At 45.3% G+C, this 24,072-nt stretch overlaps 1 long non-coding RNA gene across 1 annotated transcript; it reads left to right on the forward strand.

The window, feature by feature from the left end:
* Positions 1–10,385: 10,385 nt before the first annotated feature.
* LOC142581926 (uncharacterized) lies at positions 10,386–10,627 on the forward strand. The gene is made up of 2 exons (XR_012828324.1): positions 10,386–10,471; positions 10,565–10,627. It is a non-coding gene; the product is annotated as an uncharacterized LOC142581926 (long non-coding RNA).
* The last annotated feature ends 13,445 nt before the right edge of the window (positions 10,628–24,072 follow it).

The following is a 24,072-nucleotide window of genomic DNA, read 5'->3' on the forward strand; positions in this document are numbered from 1 at the left end:
GGGCGGCAGAAAGTTAGGTGGGCGGATGAGATTAAGAAGTTTGCAGGGACGGCATGGCCACAATTAGTACACGACCGGGGTTGTTGGAGAAGTATGGGAGAGGCCTTTGCCCTGCAGTGGGCGTAACCAGGCTGATGATGATGATGATGGTGTCTCGTGAGCGCGCAGGTTTTCGCCTTCTTCCTATCTAGCGCATGCTAAATTGACTGCCAACCTTTTCAGTCATTGTCCTTGCATAATAGCCATCGAATTGTATCATGCCGTCTTCGACATGACGTCGTCGTTACACAGTCGCCGTAATTCCAGGATCCCCATACCATTGTCCTCGGTACGTTGTCGCGATACATTTCACCACCGTCAACTCATTGTCAAACCGTCCTCCTCATTACTGCTCTGTCTCCTCATCGTCACGCGGTCAACGTCATGCCGTTGTCGTCACGTCATCGCCGCCACGTTATCGACACGATTCAGTAAATTCTGTCTCCATAATCGCGCTCATTTCCCTAATTCGAGCATTTCATTATAACTAAGTAGCGAGTCGTATACTCGCTGCTGATGCTTGCGTCGGCAATGAATGGCCGGAGCGGCGCCTGTAGTAGAGCAGAATAACCAGATTTGGGATACAGAAGCCGGCAGTACCTCATTCGTAATTACGCGCGCTTCTGCATTTTAATCGAGCGGCTGCTGCGTGCAAGCCAGAGAACCCATGATTTCAGTCATGGCACGGCTGAGTCTCTGACAATTGGCGCCACGCCGGTTAATTATGAGCGTATATAATGATTGAACTTTCTTTCTCGAGCACCACTGCATGATGTCTCGTTTAGCCAGAAAGTGTCCCAAATGATAATTAAGCTGGTTATCCCTCCCACAAAGGGGAGGCTAATGCAAGCACCTTTCTCCGATAATCAGTACTTGGCAACCTGTGTCTCCGTGACGTACCCGGTTTTGGGGTTTAGCTTTCCCGTAGTGAAAGGGGGAAGTGTGACTTCAGGTATTGAACGTTCCGATAGGCAGTAACTTCTGTGCTTTCGCACTGTAATTTTTTTTAATTTCACTTTTTTTTGCGACTTGGGGCTTTGATTGACTTGTCTCTCGATGCGGTCTTTCAAATGAGCCACACACTTAATTTTAGGGTGCGAGGCTTTATTCGCGTAAATAAAGTGTAAGCCGCAGCTTTGTCTTGCAGCCACGAAAACAAAGCTCCCGGTTCTACCTCCTACAAAGAGCTCTATTCTGCTGATAATTGGGGCAGATCGTGTCCGCTTCTCGCTTTACCTCGTCTATGCAAGCAGCAGCCGGGATTGCATTAGCCACCGCGGCCGCACGAATTTTAGAAATATTCAAACGACCTCCCCTAATGCTCACGATAATCTTGATATCATTTTTCGGCAACGGAGGCCTTTTTTCGCGAAGGATGATACCCTTCCTGAAGCTAGCAGGCGAGTTTGGACTAACTTTGCCGTTCTTGGGTCCCGGCCCGCCGTTAGGGCTAACAGTGTTGCCGCCGTATGACGGCCTTGGGTTGGTCGTAGAATTCCTCTAGGTGTTAATTTTCTAACTAGAATCCTCCGAAACGTCTTCCGGAGCAATATCTTCGCCTTCCACAGCGTATTCCATCATGACAAAAGCGTCAGGCGGCCGGGCAGCCGGTGCGGCCAACGAGCACGGCGGGTTTGGCGATAAGGGTTAACACCTCCGGCGGCACAGTCTAGACGAGAAATGCCGTAAAATCAAGTACAGTCAACTCACTGAAAAAGGTTCTATATCCCGGTGTAGCATGTAACTTCGCGGATCCGTTTAGCACAGGATTAGGCACCAAAGAAAGAAAAATCCGATCAAAACTGCCCATAAAGCGGGTGCCGGCGCGGACGTCTCACTACTTGTAGTGGGGCAAGAGCTAGCTCAAGATATGGAGGCATTACGGAATCAGGGTGTAAACGAGCCGTATGTAAAAACACTGAAAGATATCTATAGCGGCTCTACAGGCACCGTAGTCCTCCATAAAGAAAGCAACAAAATCCCACTAAAGAACGGCGTCAGGCAGGGAGATACAATCTCTCCAATGCAATTCACAGCGTGTTTACAGGAGGTATTCAGAGACCTGGATTGGGAAGAATTGGGGATAAGATTTAATAGAGAATACCTTAGTAACTTGCGATTCCCGGATTATATTGCCTTGCTTACTAACTCACGGGACCAATTGGAATGCATGCTCACTGACCTGGAGAGGCAAAGCAGAAGGGTTTGTTTAAAAATTAATCTGCCGGAACCAAAAGTAATGTTTAACAGTCTCGGAAGAGAACAGCAGTTTACGATAGGTAGCGAGGAACCTCAAGTGGTAAGGGAATGCATCTACTTAGGACAGGTAGTGACCGCGGATCCGGATCATGATCCTGAAATAATCAAAAGAACAAGAATGCGCTCGGGTGCGTTAGGCAGGCATTGTCAGATCATGAAAAGCAGGTTGCCATTGTCCCTCAAGAGAAAAGTGTATAACAGCTGTGTCTTACCACTACTCACGTACGGGGCAGAAACTTGTAGGCTTACGAAAAGTGTTCTACTTAAATTGAGGACGACGCAACGAGGTATGGAAAGAAGAATGATAGGTGTAACGTTAAGGGATAAGAAAAGAGCAGATTGGATGAGGGAACAAACGCTAGTTAATGATATCTTAGTTGAAACCAAGAAAAATAAATGGGGGCATGGGCAGGACATGTATTGAGGAGGAAAGGTAACCGATGGTCAATAAGGGTCACCGAATGGATTCCAAGGGAAGGGAAGCGTAGCAGAGGGCGACAGGAAGTTAGGTGGGTGGATGAGATTAAGAAGCTTGCAGGGACAACATGACCAAATTTATTACATGACCTGGGTAGTTGGAGAAGTATGGGAGAGGCCTTTGCCCTACATTGGGCGTAACCAGGTTGCTGCTGCTGCTGATGATGATGAATCTGTAGCTACATGCGCAAGTATGAAGTGCCCGTTCATCTTGCAATACCAAAAGTGCTAGAGAACAAAACCAGAGGTAAGAGGGGGGGGGGGCGAGGCACGATGTTGCAATTACCGTTAATTAAGTATAAGTGCTCCCCTGCTAACGAACTGCAAGTCTGTCAAAAGAGCTTGTTACAGGTAAAACGGAGGCGGAAGAAATAAATTCACGTATACCTTGCAACTAATTTAAACTTACAAGTATACTATATACGTATTGCACCGATGAAAAGCCTGTCGCAAGCTTTATATGCCCGTTTATCGGTGCCCTGGTCGAACCAAATGGGGCAGCAAGTTTAAATTTCCAGGAAACAGGGGTACGTTAAAGGTCGCATTAGGGCACAACTTTCTAGTGTGTGGTATAGTTATCGATATTAAAATATTATTACCACAAAACTCCTAAACTGAAGTAGCTTCCCTGATATCTCGAACAAAGTCTGGAAAGTTGCACAAGCCTCCTTTCCTTTTCTTTCTTTTCTGTAGGTTAGGTGTGAAGACAACAAAACGAAATTGTTCGCGTAATTATTTTAAGTTGTAGTTAGTATTACAACAGTATATTTTGTAGAAGTATTTCATTGAACTGAAAGATTAGCTATAGGTAGGCACAAAGGCTAACAGGTTCATCGCTTTCTAGCGTCTGCTCGTATCTGCACAAAGCACTTCATCCATCCCCTGCTTTCAGAGACAGAGTCGCAAATTCCTGAAGATTGAGCTGAAATAACAACCCGATCAAAGTGAGGTGACACTTAGGAGTGAAAACGCGTTTATGCTGTATATGCTTCCTTTCGCTTGTCGTTTTGCTTACCACCGTTTTGCGCAATCCTGAAACACAGAACGCCAGAGGACAACTACCACTATACCCACCACAGCGACCACAAGAACAACAACAACAACAACAACAAGAACGACAGGCAAAAATAAAAAGACCGTTTATAAGGCCTCATTACGGTGAGATGCGTTACTCTAGTGCTGTGCTCTGAATGGCGGTTTCGTGCTCGCTGCTCTCGTCTCAAGAAGCGTTGCTTCTTCACGCGATGGTCCTGATAATTGCTCCTTGGGCAGTTTTCCAGCGTGCAGCCTCTTTTTGCCAGCGCTAGCACTTCAGTAAAGTATGGTTCCCTACAATCGAGGACACCAATTTTGAGTCGCGTCCCGAGCTTACGCAAATTTTGCACCATCCACATTTTCCGCTTTTACCAAGCTCACGTGCAAACGCAGCATGAAAGCACTCGAAAAGACAGGCCCGAACACGCGTGAGCCTAAACAGTTGAGCTGTCCGTGACAACTTCTGTAATGGGATGAACTTAACGAAACAGAAAGACGCTATACAAGTTGAAGCTTGTGTTTTGTGTGTTCTTAGCGTGCACCACCGCTGCGGACGCTTAAGATTGTCATGTTTCTGTAAAACTCTAGATGCGAGAGCCTTGCTTCCGCCTTAGCAGGTTTCCTTTCTTGTAACGAGAAACTTTCTCGGCTCTGTGAAGGGCCGCTTCCCAAGTGCTACGGTTAGTTTTAAAGAGTCTGGCTAGTTGTGACCGGTGTTGCGTACTCCAGGGTAACGTATCGTACTGCTGCCGAGTTGTAGCGGTGCCTGCCTATCGAAGCTCGACCGACGTTACTTATTGGGTAGCGTGGCATTGTCGGCGGGCTGCAGGCATCTGGTAGACCATGGCGATCAAGCAAGGGCGAGACAATTTCTAGTGCAAAACTTGCACGGTTTATTCAAAGGTTGGTGAAAGAAAATGAGAACAGCATGAAGTGATCTAAAGTACATTTCGGTGCCCCTTAAATAGGCTCTCTACAATTGTGGGAGGGATCTTGCTTCCGTCGACGTCACGTGACCGGCACAGAAAGCATGATGCAAGGAGGAGGCCGTCCCGCCTCCAGGAATTGTAGATGCCCGTCCGTCTCTCTTGCGCGTTGCTGGTTCGTGGAAGTTCTCCTGTAGACTTTGGCCGTTCGAGGAAAGGGTCCCTCTAAAGTCGCACGCACGCACAAACACACGCACACACAGACACACGCTACACACACGCTACACACACGCACACACACGCACACACACGCACACACACACACACGCTACACACACACACACAAGGCCTTCCGCCGAGTGTCTTCCGCCAGACCGGAAGACACTCGGAATGGTCATGGCGAATTAGGAAGTCACGCTTCATTTCGACAAGGCATGGTGAGAAAAGGTCGGGTGAAATCCATTTCTGCACGTGGTGCCAGACGCCAACCATAGCAGCATCTTCGGCCGGGGAGGAAGATCCCGACGCGCAGGGCCAGCAGCCACTCTGCGAGGGATTGGCGTTTCAGTAGCAGAATTTCCCTTAGAGGTCACGAACCCTTAGTTCGTAGCTGGTAGATTCCTGGAAGTTGTCATCAGTCCCCGTGGCCACTCTTGTGACTTTTCTCCCTGGTCCGGTCCTTTGAAATTGGTCTTGCAAGCAGGTCTCGCAACTTTTCGACTCCTGCGTGGGCAAGCAATCACCCCAGAACAGTGCCCGACCCACAACCACAAAGCAGCGAGCACAAGGCCACCCTCCTCCAAGACACACCCGGCTTTAAAAGGAAAAAAAAAGAAAACCCGCTACACCTTCCCCATTACTTACGCGCGTCCTCCCCCCCCCCCCTGAACACTAAAAACAGTCATTTCTTGAAAGCGTAAGGACGTGGTTATTAAAATCAGCTAACAATCGACTACACTTCGGAAAAAAACGTATGAACGAACGTAAAAATGCCATGGAAACTCGGGTTGGCATGAGGCTTTCGTTACCGTAGGGGCAACGACTCAAACCGTCAGCATTGCCGTTAAGCTTACCCTTCTTCTAGCCAATATGGAAGGTGTACTGTTTAAAAGCCGACCTTTTTTCGTAGACATGGACTGCAGCCATGTGAGGGGACAGCGGTCAGTCTCTATGGTTTACCTTGAACCGGCGATATAGCAAGCTAGCTTCTGCACCACCCATACTACGCAGACGCATTCCTTTTCTGATGCACTGTATGCTTCCTCACGAACTGAAAACTTTCTATTGACGTACAGTACAGGGTGTTCGTTCCCTTGATCTCTCTTTTGACAGAGCACCACCCCCATACCCCTGTCACTGGCATCACACTGAAGAATGAATGTAATGAGAGCAGCATTCCGGACAAGATGGTAATCCATTACTCAAATGATATTTCGCGAAAAAAACGACACGGACGTGAGAGAAGATTACACACCAAGCGTTTGGTGTGTCGTCTTCTCTCACGTCCATGTCTTTTTTTGTCGCGCAATATCATTTGAGTAAAGAATGAATGGCTTAGAGTAGTCGGGCGCGTTCAACACTGGCTGACTCGTTAGTGCGTTCTTCAGCATACTAAAAGCCTGTTCTTTTTCGTCATCCCACTTTACCGTTTGTGGTTCTGTTTTTTTGAGAGCATCCGTTAAAGAACTCGCAATCTCGGAATACCGCGGGATATATCTTTGGTACTAACCCGCCAAGCCAAGGAATGACCTAATGTACCGCTTGGTGCGTGGTTGCGGGAAGTTGTCTATTGCGGTCAGGTTAACCTCGGAAGGCCGAAGGTGGCCTTGCCCTATTACGTGACCTAGATAAGCTACCTTCACGCGCCCGAATTGGCATTTGGGAGCCACAGGCCTCTCGAAGACGACGCAGCACGGTTCGCAGGTGTTGCATATGCTCCGCCCATGATGAAGAAAAGATTCCTATGTCATCGAGATGCGGAAGTGCAAAGTCCTCCATTCCTCGTAGCACCTGGTCCATAAGGCTAGAGAAGCAATATGGTGCATTCTTCAATCCAAAGCTCAGGACTTTCGAACGAAAGGTTCCCATCGGGGAAATAAACGCCGCAAGCCTGCTTGCCATCTCGGTCAACGGAACCTGACAGTACCCTGTGACTAAATCGAGTGTAGAGATGAAATTAGCACTGCTCACTTTCTCAAGCCTTTCCTATGTATGCGGTATTGGATAATTCTGGTCTTTCGTGATTAAAGTGAGCCTGCGGTAGTCGATACATGGTCGCGGCTCCTTTCGTGGGACCTCAACTAACATAAGAGGCGCTGTATAATCACTCTCTCCTGGCTCAATTACACCTAGCTCTAACATCTTGTTTATTTCAGCGGTCGCGTTGACGAGGCGAAACGCAATAAGCTTTTGAACTAACTGCGTCCGATGAGGTTAACTCGATGTCGTGAACGATCGCAGTGGTCCTGCCCGGCGTGTCTGAATATACGCCTTTAAATTCAAACACGAGTTCCCTCAGTTCGGCCCTTTGATTGGGATTCAACTCCTCCTGTTCTGCTAAGTCTTCAATGGTCTCGTGAACGTGTTTTGCCTCTGTCACTGCTGTTAACTCTGGAAAGCCGACAGGCATCTCCTCAGGTTGGTTAAGGGACATGTTCACAATGGCTTCCCTCTGCCGGTAGGGTTTCAGTATCATTACCTTTTCCCCAACTTGAAGCGTCGCAGGTGAGCCGTCCTGTCATAGTAATGCTCAGCAGTGCTTTGTGCCTTACGCATTTCCTGCTCAGTAATCACTGTGGCAGGGCTTACGTTCAATAACTTTCTCCTGCGTTCTATCCTCGCGAGATATTTCAGGCTCCGCTGCTTTCCTGACCTTTTTATTAGCTGGTGTACTTTCCGCATTATGCCCTATAAGGCTGTCCTGTTTGGTACTGGTTGACGAATCCTCCGACAAACCTGTTTCCTCCACCACTGGACATTCGTACGCTGCCTTGGCCGCGAGCTCCCTTGCCTTGGAACGAGTTAGGGCTTCCACTGTCCCCTCACTAAACCCGATTCCCTTGCGTCGTAGCAAATTCTCTGATTTGTTAGAAAACAAATACGGATACTGCGGCGGGAGATGTGCCGAGACGGCGGCTTCAGTGTCCAGTACTCCAAAAGGGCCTTTGATACGAATCTTGGCCATAGGGAGACAAACACTGGAGGCCTCTACGGCTTGCCTTATCGAAGCACATTCTCCTGTGAATTGGCCTTCCTCTACCTACGACGGATGCAAAACGTCCACTGTGGCTGCCGAGTCGCGAAGCACTCTACATGGTTTTCCGTTTACCACGAGGTCTCGAATGTATGGTTCTAGCAAGTTCAGATTTTCTACGTTACCGCTTAGTGACATCAACACAAGTTTGGGATTTCTGCACCCCACGGAGATATGCTCCGTTTGCTGGCAGCTGTAGCAAACCACTGGTTTCTTTGGCTCGAAAGTTTTTTCCTTCTGCCTTTCTGCACTCCGCTCGGATGGTTCTTTCTCTCCCTCGCTGTCTTCGCTATTTTTTACCGAATCTGACCTTTCCATCGTTTTATACCGACTCGACTTTGACCATCGCTTTGGCTTGTCGGGTCTGTATTTATTCCTCTTCTTAGGAGCTTTGTTGCCGTCGTCTGCGCGGCGAGTTGCGTACTCCTCAGCGAGATCTACCGCTCTCGTGATAGTGTCTACGCCAGGCCTATGCTGAACTCAATGCTTGACACTCGAAATGGTCAAGGCGAATTAGGAAGTCATGCTTCATTTCGACTAGGCAAGGTATGTGAAGATCGGGTGAGAGAAATTTCTTTCTGCACGGGATGTGGGACGCCAACCGTAGCAGGAGCAGTCACGCCTCATTTCGACGAGGCATGGTGAGAGAGAGTCATGTGAAATCCCTTTCTGCACGTGGTGCCAGATGCCAACCGTAACACCGGAAAGCAAGTACACATGAGTAATCTGTGTGCCTGCGTGCGTGCGTGTGTGTGTGTGTGTGTGTGTGTGTGTGTGTGTGTGTGTGTGTGTGTGTGTGTGTGTGTGTGTGTGTGTGTGTGTGTGTGTGTGTGTGTGTGTGTGTGTGTGTGTGTGTGTGTGTGTGTGTGTGTGTGTGTGTGTGTGTGTGTTTGGCTGCGCGAATGTTACCACGCGTATAACACCTAAAGAAAGTTGAGCCATCTGACGGCCCCCGTAAGCACGAAAAGTTTCAAAACTAGTACGTTGCAGAAAATGCGAAAACGCTATCTAACGTCTTTTTACCGAACGTCCTGTATCTGGTAACACAAAAAATGCTTGCAAAGTGCTAATTTTTGCAAGCACATTTAAGACCAGCAATATGACCTTGCTAGATCCTGTCTGCAATCATTTAGTTAAAAAATTACAAATACCAGCAGAAGTACTACTTTATTTTTTACGCCCAAAATAATGGTTGATGCATTTTGTAACTCAGGAATGAGTGGCCAAAGTATTGTTTAACGATTAGGCTACATCACGCTAAGGCTGTAACAATTCTGCGACAATTGTTCATTCTGTCGAAAGATAACGAGGGACATCGCCCTGAAAAGTGTGGTTGATAAGTTTTAGACGTTCCGACTTCCACATCGCGCCCTTCTTAACAAAAGTAGGTCTTACTCTAAGCGTTTTTACATCTTTCGGAGTGTAAAAAAGGTGTTCGGCTTTGCCAGGGCTAACACTCTCACGTTTAAAGGGTAAGATGAATTTTGTTGGTGGGAACCGATGATGGTATCTTGTTTTCTGACTTTTCTTACAACCAAAAATGATAACAGCTAAATCACATAATCACAGCTATATCACATAAAAAGTGATATAAATAAAATTTCAAATATATCGCTGTCAAATTATCCTGTCTAATATTTCAGTGCGCCCAACGCTGTCGAATGATTGCATTGTTTTCATCTATGCCTTTTATCATCGCACGTCTAGTTAGAGCTCCTCAATCGTTCTCTATAAGCTTTAAAAGCCCTACTGATAGGGCTGCATACCCAATGGACACGCAAACACCTTGTGTCTTATAAGTAACACGTTTTCAGAGTGTGCGGACAATGTTCAGGGGACAAAGCTTCCATAAGAAAGCCGATGCCTCTAAAACGTATTAGCACACCTTTCTGGTCGGCATCTTCTCTGTCTGTTAGGATGTATTTGCCACCCGATCATGCAAGATGTCAAATCATGAATTCGGTCATTCATTCTGGAGGACTAAGTCAGCTTACATTCTAAGAGAAACGCATATGAATCTGCAGAGAAAAGAACGAAAAATCTTGATGAAAAACCTGCATAGCTTGCCCTGTCGAATTTATCGTCTGCCCCTGCTACTCTGCGTACGAAGAGAGGAAAGGAAATAAACAGACGAAGTTACGACTGTAAAGTACAGCTAACAACCTACTCTGTGTGTGATGAGCGTTCGAGGCTCGCGCAGCTTTAAAAGCACCGACGCCTGAAGTGTCCGTCGCAGTTTACTGTATATGAAGAGCGCTTCTCTCCTCCGGTGCGTATTCTGAGCGTCAGCCTGTATTGCCTAAGTTATCCGATTCGAAAAAGGCCGTTCGTCTAGATGAGAGAAGATGACGCTGAGTGCACGGCATTCTCTTTTATAATAGGCCTGCATGAAGACAGCGTGGGATGGCTGCCAGTATACTGCGCGCGCGCCGGCTGGGAGTGTCTTTGCTGTTTATGTTGTGCAGGCACCTTCAAAGAAATGGTAATCCGAGTCTCCTTTCTGTAAGGCAAGGTATCGTTACGTTGCCTTCGTTTAGGTGGAATCTGAACCCTAATTCTTTGATTTGTCTTGAAGGAGAAGTCTTGCTGATAGTTCAAATCAGCCCATCATATTCTGGAGACGGTTACCATTCGATCGTCGAGCGGTGAGTTTTGCCGTTACGTCATGTCGAATACTTGGAATTTGCAAATCTAAGGATCACAGTGCGCAAACTTTCTTTCCGAATCTTTCGTTGAAATGCCATAGTGCTGAATTTCCCGTGTTCTTTCTGCAGAAAAAAAATGAAAGGCAAAGGACAAGCTTAGGGCCAGGAAGCGCGTGAGTGCGTTGGATGACAGACTGGGAGCCATCTTTTACATTCTGGGCTCAGGTGGACGCTAATAAATGCCTATCTGAGTGTTAAGCTTTTGTCGGCTGTTCCGTGTGCTTCATGTTCCATACTGTTGTAGTATTCATTGGAGCACTACATCGTAACCTTCAACATCCGTTTCTGCGTACGAAACAGTTGTAACAACGACGAGTTGTTATATTAGACCAGATTTATCATGGAATGAGTACAACGTGCGACTACTAGTAGCGTTGACTTGAGCTGCAAAATAGCGTCATCTGACACGGCACACCAAGAAATGCAAGTCAGATCGCCAACAACGGAAACTAGAGATAAGTTCTAAGGCATCTCGCAACTCGTTGACTCATGCCACCTGTAGAGGTCACGACTTCGGCTGCTGCGAAAACCAGATTGGCTGTGCCTTGCGTAGACAGTGGAAAGTGTCAGTTAGGTATACAACAAAGCTTGCTGAAAGGCCGCTAATATTCCTGACTTTTTCTTTTTACCTGAAGTAGAAAACGTGACGACCCAATTTGCTACACTCGAATGGTGCAGCTTTCCGATCATATAAGTGCTCACCTTTTGCGCTGAACCGGTACAAAATAAACTTAATTGCCATTTTCCCAACGGTGTCTACTGTAACTTAGTACAGCATACCAAGATAGGAAGCGATATTGAGCTGCGAAAGCAACTAGAAGGTCTCAGCCCTCTGATACCTTTCTAATTACTTTAGGTAACCGGCAGCTGCGGTCATTCCCTCTTTTTTTTTTCTTTTCGTTGGTGAAGTGTTCTATGATTTACTCGGCCTTTCATAGTCGCACAGACTGCATGACAGCATTCTCCGAGCCACCATGGCTTAGCTATTAAGCTGGGACACCAAAACTGCTGAAGCCGAAAGTCACTGCGGAGGAGAAAGTAAAGAGCTTGATTGGCTATAGGCAATCTCGATAGCGCAGTTTCTTTCGGTATTTCGGTTTCGTTTGTGTGTGAATCAGGCACAGTAAGTAAGAGAAGCAGCAACTGAGCGAACGCCCACCAATGACCGGTGTTGCGCCATACTTTTGCTGTCCGTCCGTGCACAGGAAATTAGGAACCTAGTGCAATAGACCGTAAAGCTGGATCGGAGGGTCATAAATTAGATTTCGAGCCGTTTGTCTCACCCGAAATTGAGTGTAGGTAAAGGTGCCTGAGAGAGAGGAGGACGCAGTTGGGCCGATGAGAGCGGGAAGAAATGCACAAGTGGCAGTGCAAAGACCTTTTCTCCAAGTTCTGAAGCCCATAAACTGCCGTTCTTTATGGCCTTTTACACACAGAAAAAAGACAGAAGGAAAGTGGAGTCTACGATAATCAGGGCGCCTCTCCAGGATCAAGCAGGCATTTTACGGCACGCTCGTCGTCACAACCCCTTACGAATGTCTTAACGCTGTGAGGAACGTTATTACCCGCATGAGAGCCGGTGTCGTTAACTTCCGTCCAGATTAAAAGTTAACGCCGCACTGTACATGGACAGGTGGTACAACAGTGCCAGTTCTGCGCATCTAAAATAAGATGACTTGTCCTCGTCGGCGGAATGACCGTCGCACTCCGGTGACTTTACTGCTGCCATCCCATTCACTCTGCCGTCTTTGCGTCGCCGCAGTGAGTAGAATTCCTTAAACGTACTATACACAAGACGAACAGCTTAAGTTCACGCTGCCACTAACTGCCTGTTAGTTTGGAACACCTAGTTTATTTTCTCACGGCGAAGCTGTTATTGGGAGTAAAACGGCTGAAGAACGTTTTCTCACAGTTATCGCGGTTTTATGAAAAAAAAAGAACTGAATTACTCACGAAGTTTATATTATGAGGAAATGTGGGGATTATTAAGAGAAATAGTTCGGCAAGATTTTACATGTGCAGCTCATTTTGTCGTTAAACTTAAGCTGTTACGCCCTCGTTTTGGGAACATATAAAAGTGGTACATGAAACGCTTACACAGTTTCCTTTCTTTCGCGGGTGGACAATAAACGGCTGAGAATTCATAATTTGTGGAATTGCAGACCGGCTTATAGTTGACTTTCGCCGAATGTTGGATTCGTATTTGGTAAGCCTGTGTTTTAGGAATATTTACAGTATACACCTGTTTTCTCAATTTTTGTACTTTGTTCCCCGCATGTGGTAGGTGTTCCGTGGTCTTCTATAGGTGAAATATGTGAAGCACAGTGCTTGTATTTTGTTGAAGTAGTAAGCTTGTCTTCGCGCTGAACCATAACTCTGTCATCTATGTAACCTAAGTACAACCTTTGTAGAACGTTACTTATTCAAGCGTTCCAGAATGCCACACTGCCACTATTCGCTATAATTCCCAAGAGAAGAGAGAGAGAAATTTATTGACAGAAAGGCAGAGACGTCGGCTTCAGCTATAACTTGCTCTGGCCTGCTACTCTACACTCGGGAAAAGGGATGGGGAGAGAAAGGGCTGATGAATGATGATGGTATAAGGAAGAGATGCGTATATACAAATTCAGAGTGTTGTGGTATCTCTAAAGCCGTGCGTCGAGCCCAGTGGCTTGGAGAAAAGATATAGCGGCCGTTGTTACCAGGGCTGTGCTGTTTGTATTAGGCCAAGGACCTAAAAGAAGCTCGTCTGATAGCTGTCTCTCAAAGATCTTTGCAATCGAAGAGACAAGTTGCTGTCGTTCTTGCGCGTACGCGGGACACGCACAAAATATATGTTCAAGTGTTTCTGGCACCTCACTGTATTCACAGTTTGGGCTAGTATTTAGTTCCCAAAGTGCTAATATACCTGCGCATGACTCGTACTTAAAATTTGGTCAAATTAGTTGGAATGTGAAGTGAAATGAGTGGCGAAACGCCCGTTTCCTTAGTTTGAATAAAACCATTAATAAGAATTACTGAACTCTCGCGTTTTTTCTTACATTCATTCGTGTTACCAGGTTTGCAGTCGATTCATCCGACAGCCTAGGTAAACTAGAAACAGTAGCTTGTTTATGTTTCGTGAACATAAGGAGAGGAGTATGGATATGTAGGCAATGTTGTAAATATATCACTTAATTGCGACGTTTGGAACTAATTTTTTGTGTGAGGCCTCCCGAGCGTTACGGATGAGCTTTGTGACGGCAGAAAATTTATCCTGCTGCCATTACATAACTACATACGCCACAAAATACACGTTAGCAAAAGTATAGGGCGCTATATGGAATCGTTTACGCAAGCTTGAACGCGTGCAATACCGCTCTTGCAAAAACAAATAAAAAAATATGTCTGAATAAGATGCTTCAATATACCATGCTTCCTTTATTAGCTACGTTTCCCAGTATGCTGTGAAAGGACTTTCAGACAACCTTCGCATTAACGCGAGAGCGTTAATGAGCTCGTGTCGCAGAAGAGCCGGTGTCGGCGGCGTTGGCCATGAGAGAAGAATCCCGGAAGGCAATGCATAAATACAAACAACTTGCAAGATGGGCAGGATGGGAATCGAATCAGGGTCTCCAGAGTGTGAGACGGAGACGCTGCCACTCAGTCATGCGTATATATATATATATATATATATATATATATATATATATATATATATATATATATATATATGGTATATGGCATGATTTTTCTTCCATTTGTGTAGATTTACTCCGAAACAGTGCCCAGTGGGCCAATAATAATTCGCTTATATAATCTATCGAGTTCTACGGTCAACCAGAAAAGTGGACTTCAGGATCTCAGGAAACGTTCAATTTCGGAGCTGCCTGCAACAGTATACAGGAAAACCAAACATCACAATGTTGTTCACATATACTAGTGGAGGCTGTAAATACTAATACAAGACTACGTTGTGAGGCTGCGCAGGTACTCAGCTTTTTCTCAGATCTCGCACGCCGTAAAATTTTGTGGTTGTCTGTACCTTACTGGTGTAGAGCATGGACAATTTCAACAGGATAAAAGATGCAATTATCTGCATTTTTTCCATATAGGCAGTGTTGCTGTGTGGAGCTGTACAAATTTTCCAAACTAAGGTGGCGGATATACCGTCCTATGGTGACTTATTCCGCGTATTATTTTGTTATAGAGCGTTGTTCGTGAAGCAAATCCCACATGCGGGAAACTGGGAATAGAAAGGGAACCTGAAGTAACCAAGAATATGTGGAAAAAGCAAAATTTCAGTGATGATGCGAATTGGAACATTTGTAGCAACAGCCTACTACATCATAAAGTTATTTCGTCTTATTATTAATGTGGATAGCATTCCGAACTAATGATAGTTTTGAAATTGTCTATGCTCTACGCCAGTAAGGTACAGTCAACCACAAAATTTTACGGCGTGCGAGATCTGAGAAAAAGCTGAGTACCTGCGCAGCCTCACAACATAGCCAAATAATTTACTGCACAAAAACGGTATTTATTCGCAGTTCTACCAAGCAATCTTTATCATCACATCACATTCACGTTATCGGAGCGTCGGCTTTGGTTACCAATCCACCGTATGACCATAAAATAATATATGTATGAGCTTAATTTTTTTTCTGCTAAAGCTCTTTCTCGTGCCAGAAAAAGTGTTGATTGAGCTGTGAGAAACTACGGGTCTGAGCTTGTTGAGTGGGAGTTTCTCTTTAGGACTTAGGCGTAGGTATTTTCAGTTGAAAAGTGCTTACTTACTTTTGTCATGTATAAGTGGTTTCATAAAATCCATGTTACACAAGCATCTACTTATAACGTAGCTTCGAACCCACTCATGCCAATCTTTATATAAGACCTCATCTTTAAGACTCACGCCCTAAGTGCCTTATAGAGATCCCCAAGCAAGAAACATAGTCTACTTGTTCATCCACTGAAGAAGCCTGAGCGTAACTTTGAGATAATTCGAATTGGTCGAATTTTTTACTGCATGAACGGATAAGCGGTGATCCCGTTTTCTTCCTCAACTCGAGTTGCACAGTGAGGTCATCTCTGATCTTTGTGTTTCTAACACGTGAAACTCTTTCTACTTTCCGTAAGTAGAAATCGCCAACACTGAAAAGCATGCTACCACGAAGAGAAGCCTACTTTGAAACAGACCACTTGTTTGTGCACCAGATAAAAGCAAATTACCAGCTGTCCACAAACGGTGGTGTCTGGAAAATCAACTTTACCATTTAAGAAACTTCTCACCAAGTCTGAATATTGTAGCAGACATTATAGGCCTATCTTGCAACGAAGACAGAAAACAGAAGAAGCCTCTTCGAAAGGGAATTTAATGTAAAGCAAGCGATGCCCGTGAGTGATATCGCTCAACGCAAACAAAAATACGCCTGAGATACGTACCTGTACCGCCTATACATGTGGTGCCGCCGCTTTTTCTTGAAAGAATGATCACGCCATCGACCCTGCACAGCGTACACTAGATCAAGCTACTCTAACTAATCTCTAGTTAGATGTAAAGAACGAAAATCTCATTTCGTTAAACGTCACATCAGCGGTTGGAATGGACTAATAATAAAGAAAACGGGGAGCAAGGGTAAAAAAAGAATGCGAAACCAGTCGTGCATATTGATCTGATATAATAATAGTAATCTTGCGGCGACTATCGTAAAAACCAGATCAACGACGTATAAGACAGAACCAGGACAACGCTGTCTAGTCTATTCGGCTAGGCAATAAGAAATGTAACACCATTGCTCTACTCGATAGAAACGTCCTGTTTAAATGTACTCTAAAGATGGTATCGAGTTACCAGCTTTGGGCGGAATTGCGAATACACGTACTGAATATGATTTACGGCCTTCTTAGTGTTCATGGTCGGCCATGGCCTACCTTTGTTCAATATGCAACGCAAACACTGAGCGCGCATTGGGGAGCGATTACGAAGAAAGATACAGTATCGCCCATCACCGCAACGTCTACAATTTGTATGAGACGCTTTGCGTCGTGCATCGAACTACGGACAAATATACAGTAGAAACACTAATTCCCGCAATCGCCCATTACCCTAACGCCTACAATTCGTAAAAGCGTCGTGCATCGAACTACGAAGAAATATACATTAGAAACACTAATGCCCGCATCACCCATTATCGTGGCGACTACAATTCGTATGAGACGCTTTGCGTCGTACATCAAACTGGGAGAAATACACTCAATGCCTGAAATTTGTATTCCCTCTTTCTTCTTGTAAGCGATGGTGCAGTAAATGCGTGGAACTGATCCTTGTGTAGGTTAAAACTATTCAACAGATTAGTTTTAACAGAACAAACAGAACAGAATAAACAGAAGAAAAAAGAAGTACTTTATGACGACTATACACTTAGCGCATAAAAGGCAAAGACAATACGAAACGACAAGCATGAACCATAAACGAGCACTCAATTAAGTTAGAAGATGAAGCTCACAGTTGCAGTAACGGAACAGATTTGGTTTGCAATAGCGACGCTGAGAAAATATTTAATTGTTAATTGCTACTTCGCGAGAGTAAAGCTGCTGGCGAGGGGCCTGTTTGTCGACATAACGAAACCGACGGCGCTGTGACGAAGGCACGCATGCCGCTCGCTCATGGCGTAGCGGGTCGATCGACGAATCGACGGACTGGGTCAAGCCCTTCAGAGAGGGCAATCCAATTCGTTGCGGCGCTCGCGATTAAAAAATGGAGTGCCACTTGTGTTATATGCGCATTTTCCTGTGTACAATCGATTACTACAGGTAAGGACAATCGCAGGGCTGCCCCAAATATTTCTTGATTTCAGCAAAGTTTCGGCAATGTAGCATACCCAGATTACCCCATATATACTACGGAGGAAGCTTATTGTTCTTGGTAAGCTTTTGTTTCAGCATAAAAAAATGCTTTAACGATGACAAGTTATAAAACGGCTTATGCGATTGCTAAGTGCACAAAAAATGCTCACAATCTTTTGACATTGCGGAGACCAAGCTGTAGGTCGCACAACGCTTCCAAATCACACACTCGTATGTTACACACTCATACGAGCGTGTACGAGTGTGTAACGAAGCATGCATTTCTCAAGAATGAACGAGAAACAGACGCCTAACGAAGATGAAAAGCTGAAGCGACAAAAGGTCACGGGTGCTGTCCTCGCTTTCCTGCGACTGTACGCACACTATTTCGGTACTACGTGCGTGTTATATACGCATGCCCCTTAGTAGGAAAAGGTCGTCGATGAAAGGCAAAAACGATGGGTGAACGAAAGCGAATGTGGCGGCTTGCCTCGATACTGCAGAGAATAATTCGACCCCACTATGAGCCGAGTAGGTATATCGGCCCGGAAAGGTGCCTGCGGTTCGACGTGCCTCGGTCCTCCTTTACACAACGGAGACCAGCTGGCGGCCAAAGCAATGGAAAATCCTGCTCCCTGTGCATTGGAGGTTTCTTCATGCCGATAACTGCGGTGAGCCGAGAATAAAGCTCTATGAATAATCCACCATCGCACGCCTTCGATATCGTACTTTTACAGGTGGGCTCTTGCGAGGAAGCCGGTAGTGGCGTCGCCATTTTTTTTCTTCTCTCTTGGGAATGAATTCGAGAAGCTTATACTTTTGGTCCCGCCTTACCGTAGTACAGACTCCATCCTCGCGCTCATTGTTTGGTTTCTGCCTTACGCCGAGGACCCCACGAACAACTAGTTCTAGAAATCAGACTGCTGCTTCACCACCTCGTCGAGCAAGGACACGACATCACGTTGCAGTGGATTCCAAGCCACTGTGGCATAATGGGCAATGAACTTGCCGACGCAGCAGCACTATCTGCACATGAGGAGGGCTTGCAAGACTCCATTCCCTTCTCAAGAACAGACGCTGCAACGAAAATTCGTGTGCTTGCAAATGAATCCATCAAAACTTTATGGAACACACCAAGCTTACAGCATACACGTCTACACCGACTGGACCCATCCCTTCGACTTCGACCCCCATCTGGACTCTCTCGACTAGAAACAGCAGTACTTTGCCGACTGTGGCTTGGTGTCGCCTACACAAGATCCTTCGCCTTCCGAGTCGGTATGGACGACAGCGCGGCTTGCAGACACTGCGGCGGCGAGGAGACCATCGAACACGTGCTCTGCCACTGTCCTCAATACAGCGCGCACCGGCTGTCACTAGCGACCACGTTGGCACGCCTTGACGACAGGCCACTTTCAGAACAGTCAGTTTTGGAATGCCGACGTGAACTGTCGTCGCAGCAAAAGTCGGTCAAGGCTTTGTTGACTTTTCTACGTGACAGTGGCCTATTAGAAAGACTATAAGGACCCCACTTCATCCCTTTCATATTTTTTTTTCTCACGCTTTTATTTTTGTCACGCTCTTCTTTCCGTCTTTACTTCCCCTTTCCCTTCCCCTAGTGCAGGGTAGCAAACCGGAGGTTTTAAGCCTGGTTAACCTCCCTGCCTTTCTCTCATTTGCATCTCTCTCTCTCTCTCCCCATCCTCGCGCAGGAAGCTCTAGGGGTTTTGCCTGTATGTCTGTTTTAGTTCTTTCCCCCTTTTTTTTCGCTCTTCATATTGTTAACTCATCTTACTAATGCGACCTATATGCATTGCTGCCGTAGCCTCCCGAACGGGCCTTCAACTTCGCGGCCGAACTTCCTTCGGAATTGCTGAAAGTATACAGGAAGTAAATGGAACAAAGTACGAGCGGCCATTCATTCCTTGTGGTGAACCACATCGGCTAGCTTTGCTTTTTCTGCAGCCGTCGGCTGTGTATACAATAGTGTGCTCTACTGCCACCATTTTGCGAAAAAATCAATGTAATTTTCGTGTCTTTCGCGCAGCCTTTGTACGGATGCTTTTTTCGGAGCTTTTTCTGGACATTGGAAAAATAATTACGAGCAGAGTTTACGCCGTAGTACTACACAGTGCATTTCGCGTATATCTTAGCCAAATAATTAGGAATAACTTAGCCAAATAACATTAAACAAAAAGCACGCATACGAGTGTAGCATTTTATATGCCTTAAGACAAAACTTTCGCTCACGAGATCTTCTCTAAATGCATGGCAACGAATAAGTCGTTTTTCTCAGCAACCACTGCAGTGATTTGATTGAAGTTTCTTGCAAAGAAAACAAAAAGATAAAACCTAGTGATTTCTGGAAACAGATTTTTTTGTTGTTGTTGTCAATGTTCTATTGGGAAAGTACCTTGAAAATTCCAAATATAAGAAGGAAACAAAAAATCAGGTTTACAACTCTCTGAACCAGGAATAAGAAACGATGTCATAATTACACAAACTGCACTAAATGATACACCAGCAGAGACGAAATCGACGGAGTATATACTGTTCTGAAGTGTACCACTAATGTGCGAGTAGAAACTTTGCAAATAACTTTCTAAGCATTGTTACAACTTCACGCAAGCTTCACATAAATGTATCAAATTTGTCCACTTCATAGAATTTGACTAATGCAGTTTACAGAACTGCACCTGTTCTTGGGCATGAGTGTATGTATACATGAATTTAATTGCACGTTAAAGAACCCTAGTTGATCAAAATTATTCCCAAGTTCCCCACTATGGCGTGCCTCACAATCATATCGTTGTTTTGGCACGTAAACCCCGGAAGTTAATTATTTAGCGAAATATCTAAAGTTAAGCAGAAGGTACACCGGAGCATTTATTAAGCATCATCCTAAAGATACAGCGGATCCACAACGTGCGACTTCTTGAAGACTTGACGGGTTGAAGGCCTCGCCCCGTGAGGCCTCTCACAACATTCAAGGTGGTTATGGAATACGTATAGAGAACTGTGCGTCATACACGCATAATACTTTGCAGTCGTCGTATGTGCTAGGTGGAGTTCTATGTACATTGCAATGACTCCTGTACTGCGAACAAGTACAAGGGCCATCTTCGCGACGTAGTGTTATGCAGCGCCCGAGGAGTCACTATGCATGACAGCATGAGTAATACGCAAAGCAAGGTGCCTAGAAGTAGGAGCGAAACATATAAAACAAACAAAAAAGGGCACGGCTGTAATCTCGGAGCAAGCAATGCCATTGCTAAAGGTGTTCTCCAGGATTGCAACCACACTGCGTGAAAATGGTGGTGGGGTGAATAGAGAGAGGGAGGTGCTCGAGATTGACAGCAATGATGTGCTCGAGATTGGTTTTCCTTTCTCCGTCCCGTCCATTCATTCCGTGACGACGATCATTGACGTCGTCGACGACACGCAACGACGACTTCTGTCGTCGTTAATCACCACTGTCATGGACAAATTCGCCATTGACAGAGCTTGAAGAAAAAAAAAATTTCTTCACAACCACCTAAGTTGAAATTTGAACCATTGCAAGTGAATCAATGTGCATTTTGGAGTCAAGCACCCTAACTACTGAGCCACCGCGAAGGATCAGTGGTGGGCTTGTGCAGAAAAGGAATCTGAGAGGAATGGCATGTGAGCTTTTGGAAGCCACCACCAGCGATACTCTAGTGGACGAGTAAGGACTAAAAACTGATTTGGAGCTCATTCTGCCCGCGTGGCGCATAGCTCTTCAAGGAGGTTCTATAAAGCTAATCATGAGATGCGGCAATATGCTTTTTATACTTTTTTGGTGGGTGGCATGTTTAGTTAAAGTATGGCCTTCGCAAATCTTCTTGTTTGTGCATGTAACCTAGGTAATTAAATAGCAATCGTGCATTGACACGTGACGGAGTTCCCAATCTGTATGATCTTTCATTCGCGTAGTACCGGGTCTCAGAAAAAATAGTACAAAATAATTTGGGGAAATGTAGAAAAAAGGAAGAATTCATTACCAACGCACGAAGAGAAGGCACATAATTTGCCAGTGCTATCGCACGTACACGGGAACAAATTTAATTTTTCGGAAGGTTACCGGCGTCACCTACACATGCCAACATCACCTCGAACAAATTATATTAAAAAATGCTTTGTTTCAGTGCATCACGAGCAAGAGCGTGTCGTGTAGCCTGATCATTTCCACAATATGTGCACGCGTCCTGCTTGAAAAATCAACACGTGTGTGCCGGAACAAAATTTGCGTGATAGCGAATCCACATTACAACGGCTCCTGTCGAGCCAACGCGCCCATCGCCAGAGGCTCCACAGTGTGCATGTGTGTTGGCTCGCAAACCCGATTGCGGCTCGTTTGTGCTGATCGTGCCCGGAAGCCGAGTCCATTAGTCATCGTTACTCCATCATAGATGGCGACCAGGCGACGCTACATCATCAGACACACGCAAATCGAGCATGAATAATAGCACTGGCGCCCAAGGAGCTTGTGGAAAGCGTAATCCGATGACTGTGGTGGAACCTATTACGCTGTCGGCGACACTTGCGCTGGGAGGGTTAGGCAAGTGTTAAGAGCTTGTATTCTTATTTTTTTCTTATAACTCTTCCTATGGCATGGAACACGTGTCCCTTCTGCTGCCTTCGTTTTGTCTGCGGTGTAAACAATATGTCCCGCGGTAACGTATGTGGACATTCGCTTCTTACAGCGCAGTCGCCAAGCTTTTATGTCTTAATCTATTCAACAAGCAAGACGCATCGTTATTGTGGCATTGACATTTTATTATTCACACCGTGGACCGAATCATATCCGCTATTGCTGTATTTCCTAACATGTAATCTAGGTCGCTCGAAATTTTGATGGCAGTCATTGAGGGGTCTGCTCACTTCGGCACAAGTAACTTGCAATGCCCGAATGCCATTAGATCACAAAGGCATATAACTGCTTGCGTGTGTCATCAAAGTGCGGCGCATCATACCTGTATTGGCACCTACTACACAAGCACACTTTGCTGCCCTGGTAACGTTTTCGTCACTAAATGTCGTAGGCGCGACTTTGTAGGAGCCTGTAGCATGATAGGGTTTCTCTGAGCACGCAGCTCTTCGAGACACACTAAGGAACCAAGTAAGAACAATGGGTGTTCCTGTGTCGGCAATCGAAACGGAACTCCTTTGACACTTGCGAAAATATGACCCCCACCGACGAATATCGAAGCATGAATCACATTTCAGGCTATTTATATGCGCTGCCGTTTTGACAAATAAACTAATCTGTTTTCCTCATCTGGTTGCAAAGCTTAATAAAAGTAAAGATTTGTTTTTGTACATTCCCGAAGGTGTCTGGGAATACAGGCTAAATGAGAAGCTAAGCGGAAACTTTCTTTACTGAATTCACACTTCACTACTACTTGCCGATAGGTGTTTGTCAAGCAACAATTACCATTCATAATTATGCTTGTTGCTGAACATTGCTCTGAAATACCTGCTAACGCTCACTCCTGAATACAGTTCTTTCTATGATTTTTCTCTAAACTCAGATTTTACCTGAAAGGAGACTAATGAGCACTGATAAGCTCTTCGCCAAACTCCGGTTTAATAATACAGCTTGCAATAGAAAGATGCCAAATCCTAATTTCATCTGCATCGATTTATTCAACTGTAAGAACTACTTCGTCTCCGTTTCAGTAAGCGTGAAGATAGCGTAGACGTGCTGCCCACCCGTAAGAGTTCTCCCTAAACCATTACCAAAACGTTAACTCTCACCCAGGACACAACTACGCACAAGCCAGGCAGCGGGGTACATTCCTTATGTTAGCCACCATTTGTCTGTCTCAGTAGCTCTCCTGCCTCTCCCCTGTATCAAAATGGAGTCATACTAATTTGCAGCAGCAGTCCGCCTTCATTAAGGAATGCAGCTTGATGATGGAGCACATCTTTGTATACATATATATATATATATATATATATATATATATATATATATATATATATATATATATATATATATATATATATATATATATATATATATATATGTAGACGTAGCTGCTTGCAATGTCGTATTAGCATTTCACTCAAACCCCGCTAGAGGGGAAAAACGACGAAACCTCGTACAGAAAATTTGGCCTACCTTTTCCCACATGCTTGAGCAAAATGCTTGAGCATGCTTTAGCAAAATGTTGGTCGTGCAAGAAAGGGGGGGGAGGCGTGGTGGAAAGAAAGCAACTCCTCTTTCATGATCGAGCCTACGCAATGCTATCTTGCACGGTTGCGAATACGGTCAAGAACGCTTTCACACACCTGTCATGCTAATCGACGCCCGTAATGGGCTCTTCTTGCAAATCAACAGTCCATATGACGACGCGGTGGGCACGCTTCGCACAGAGATATCGGAGTGGCAAGATCTCTACCGAGCATGTTTACGTTGCAAGAATTCAGTTGTTTTGTCATTATCTCTGTATTCCTTCGTTTGAATGACATGGAAAAGCTGCTGGCTTGAACTTTGGCGAAACACGAAACACAAATTTATTAGGGAAGA

This window comes from Dermacentor variabilis, chromosome 5, assembly GCF_050947875.1.
Source record: "Dermacentor variabilis isolate Ectoservices chromosome 5, ASM5094787v1, whole genome shotgun sequence".
In the NCBI taxonomy this organism is placed as follows: Eukaryota; Metazoa; Arthropoda; class Arachnida; order Ixodida; family Ixodidae; genus Dermacentor; species Dermacentor variabilis.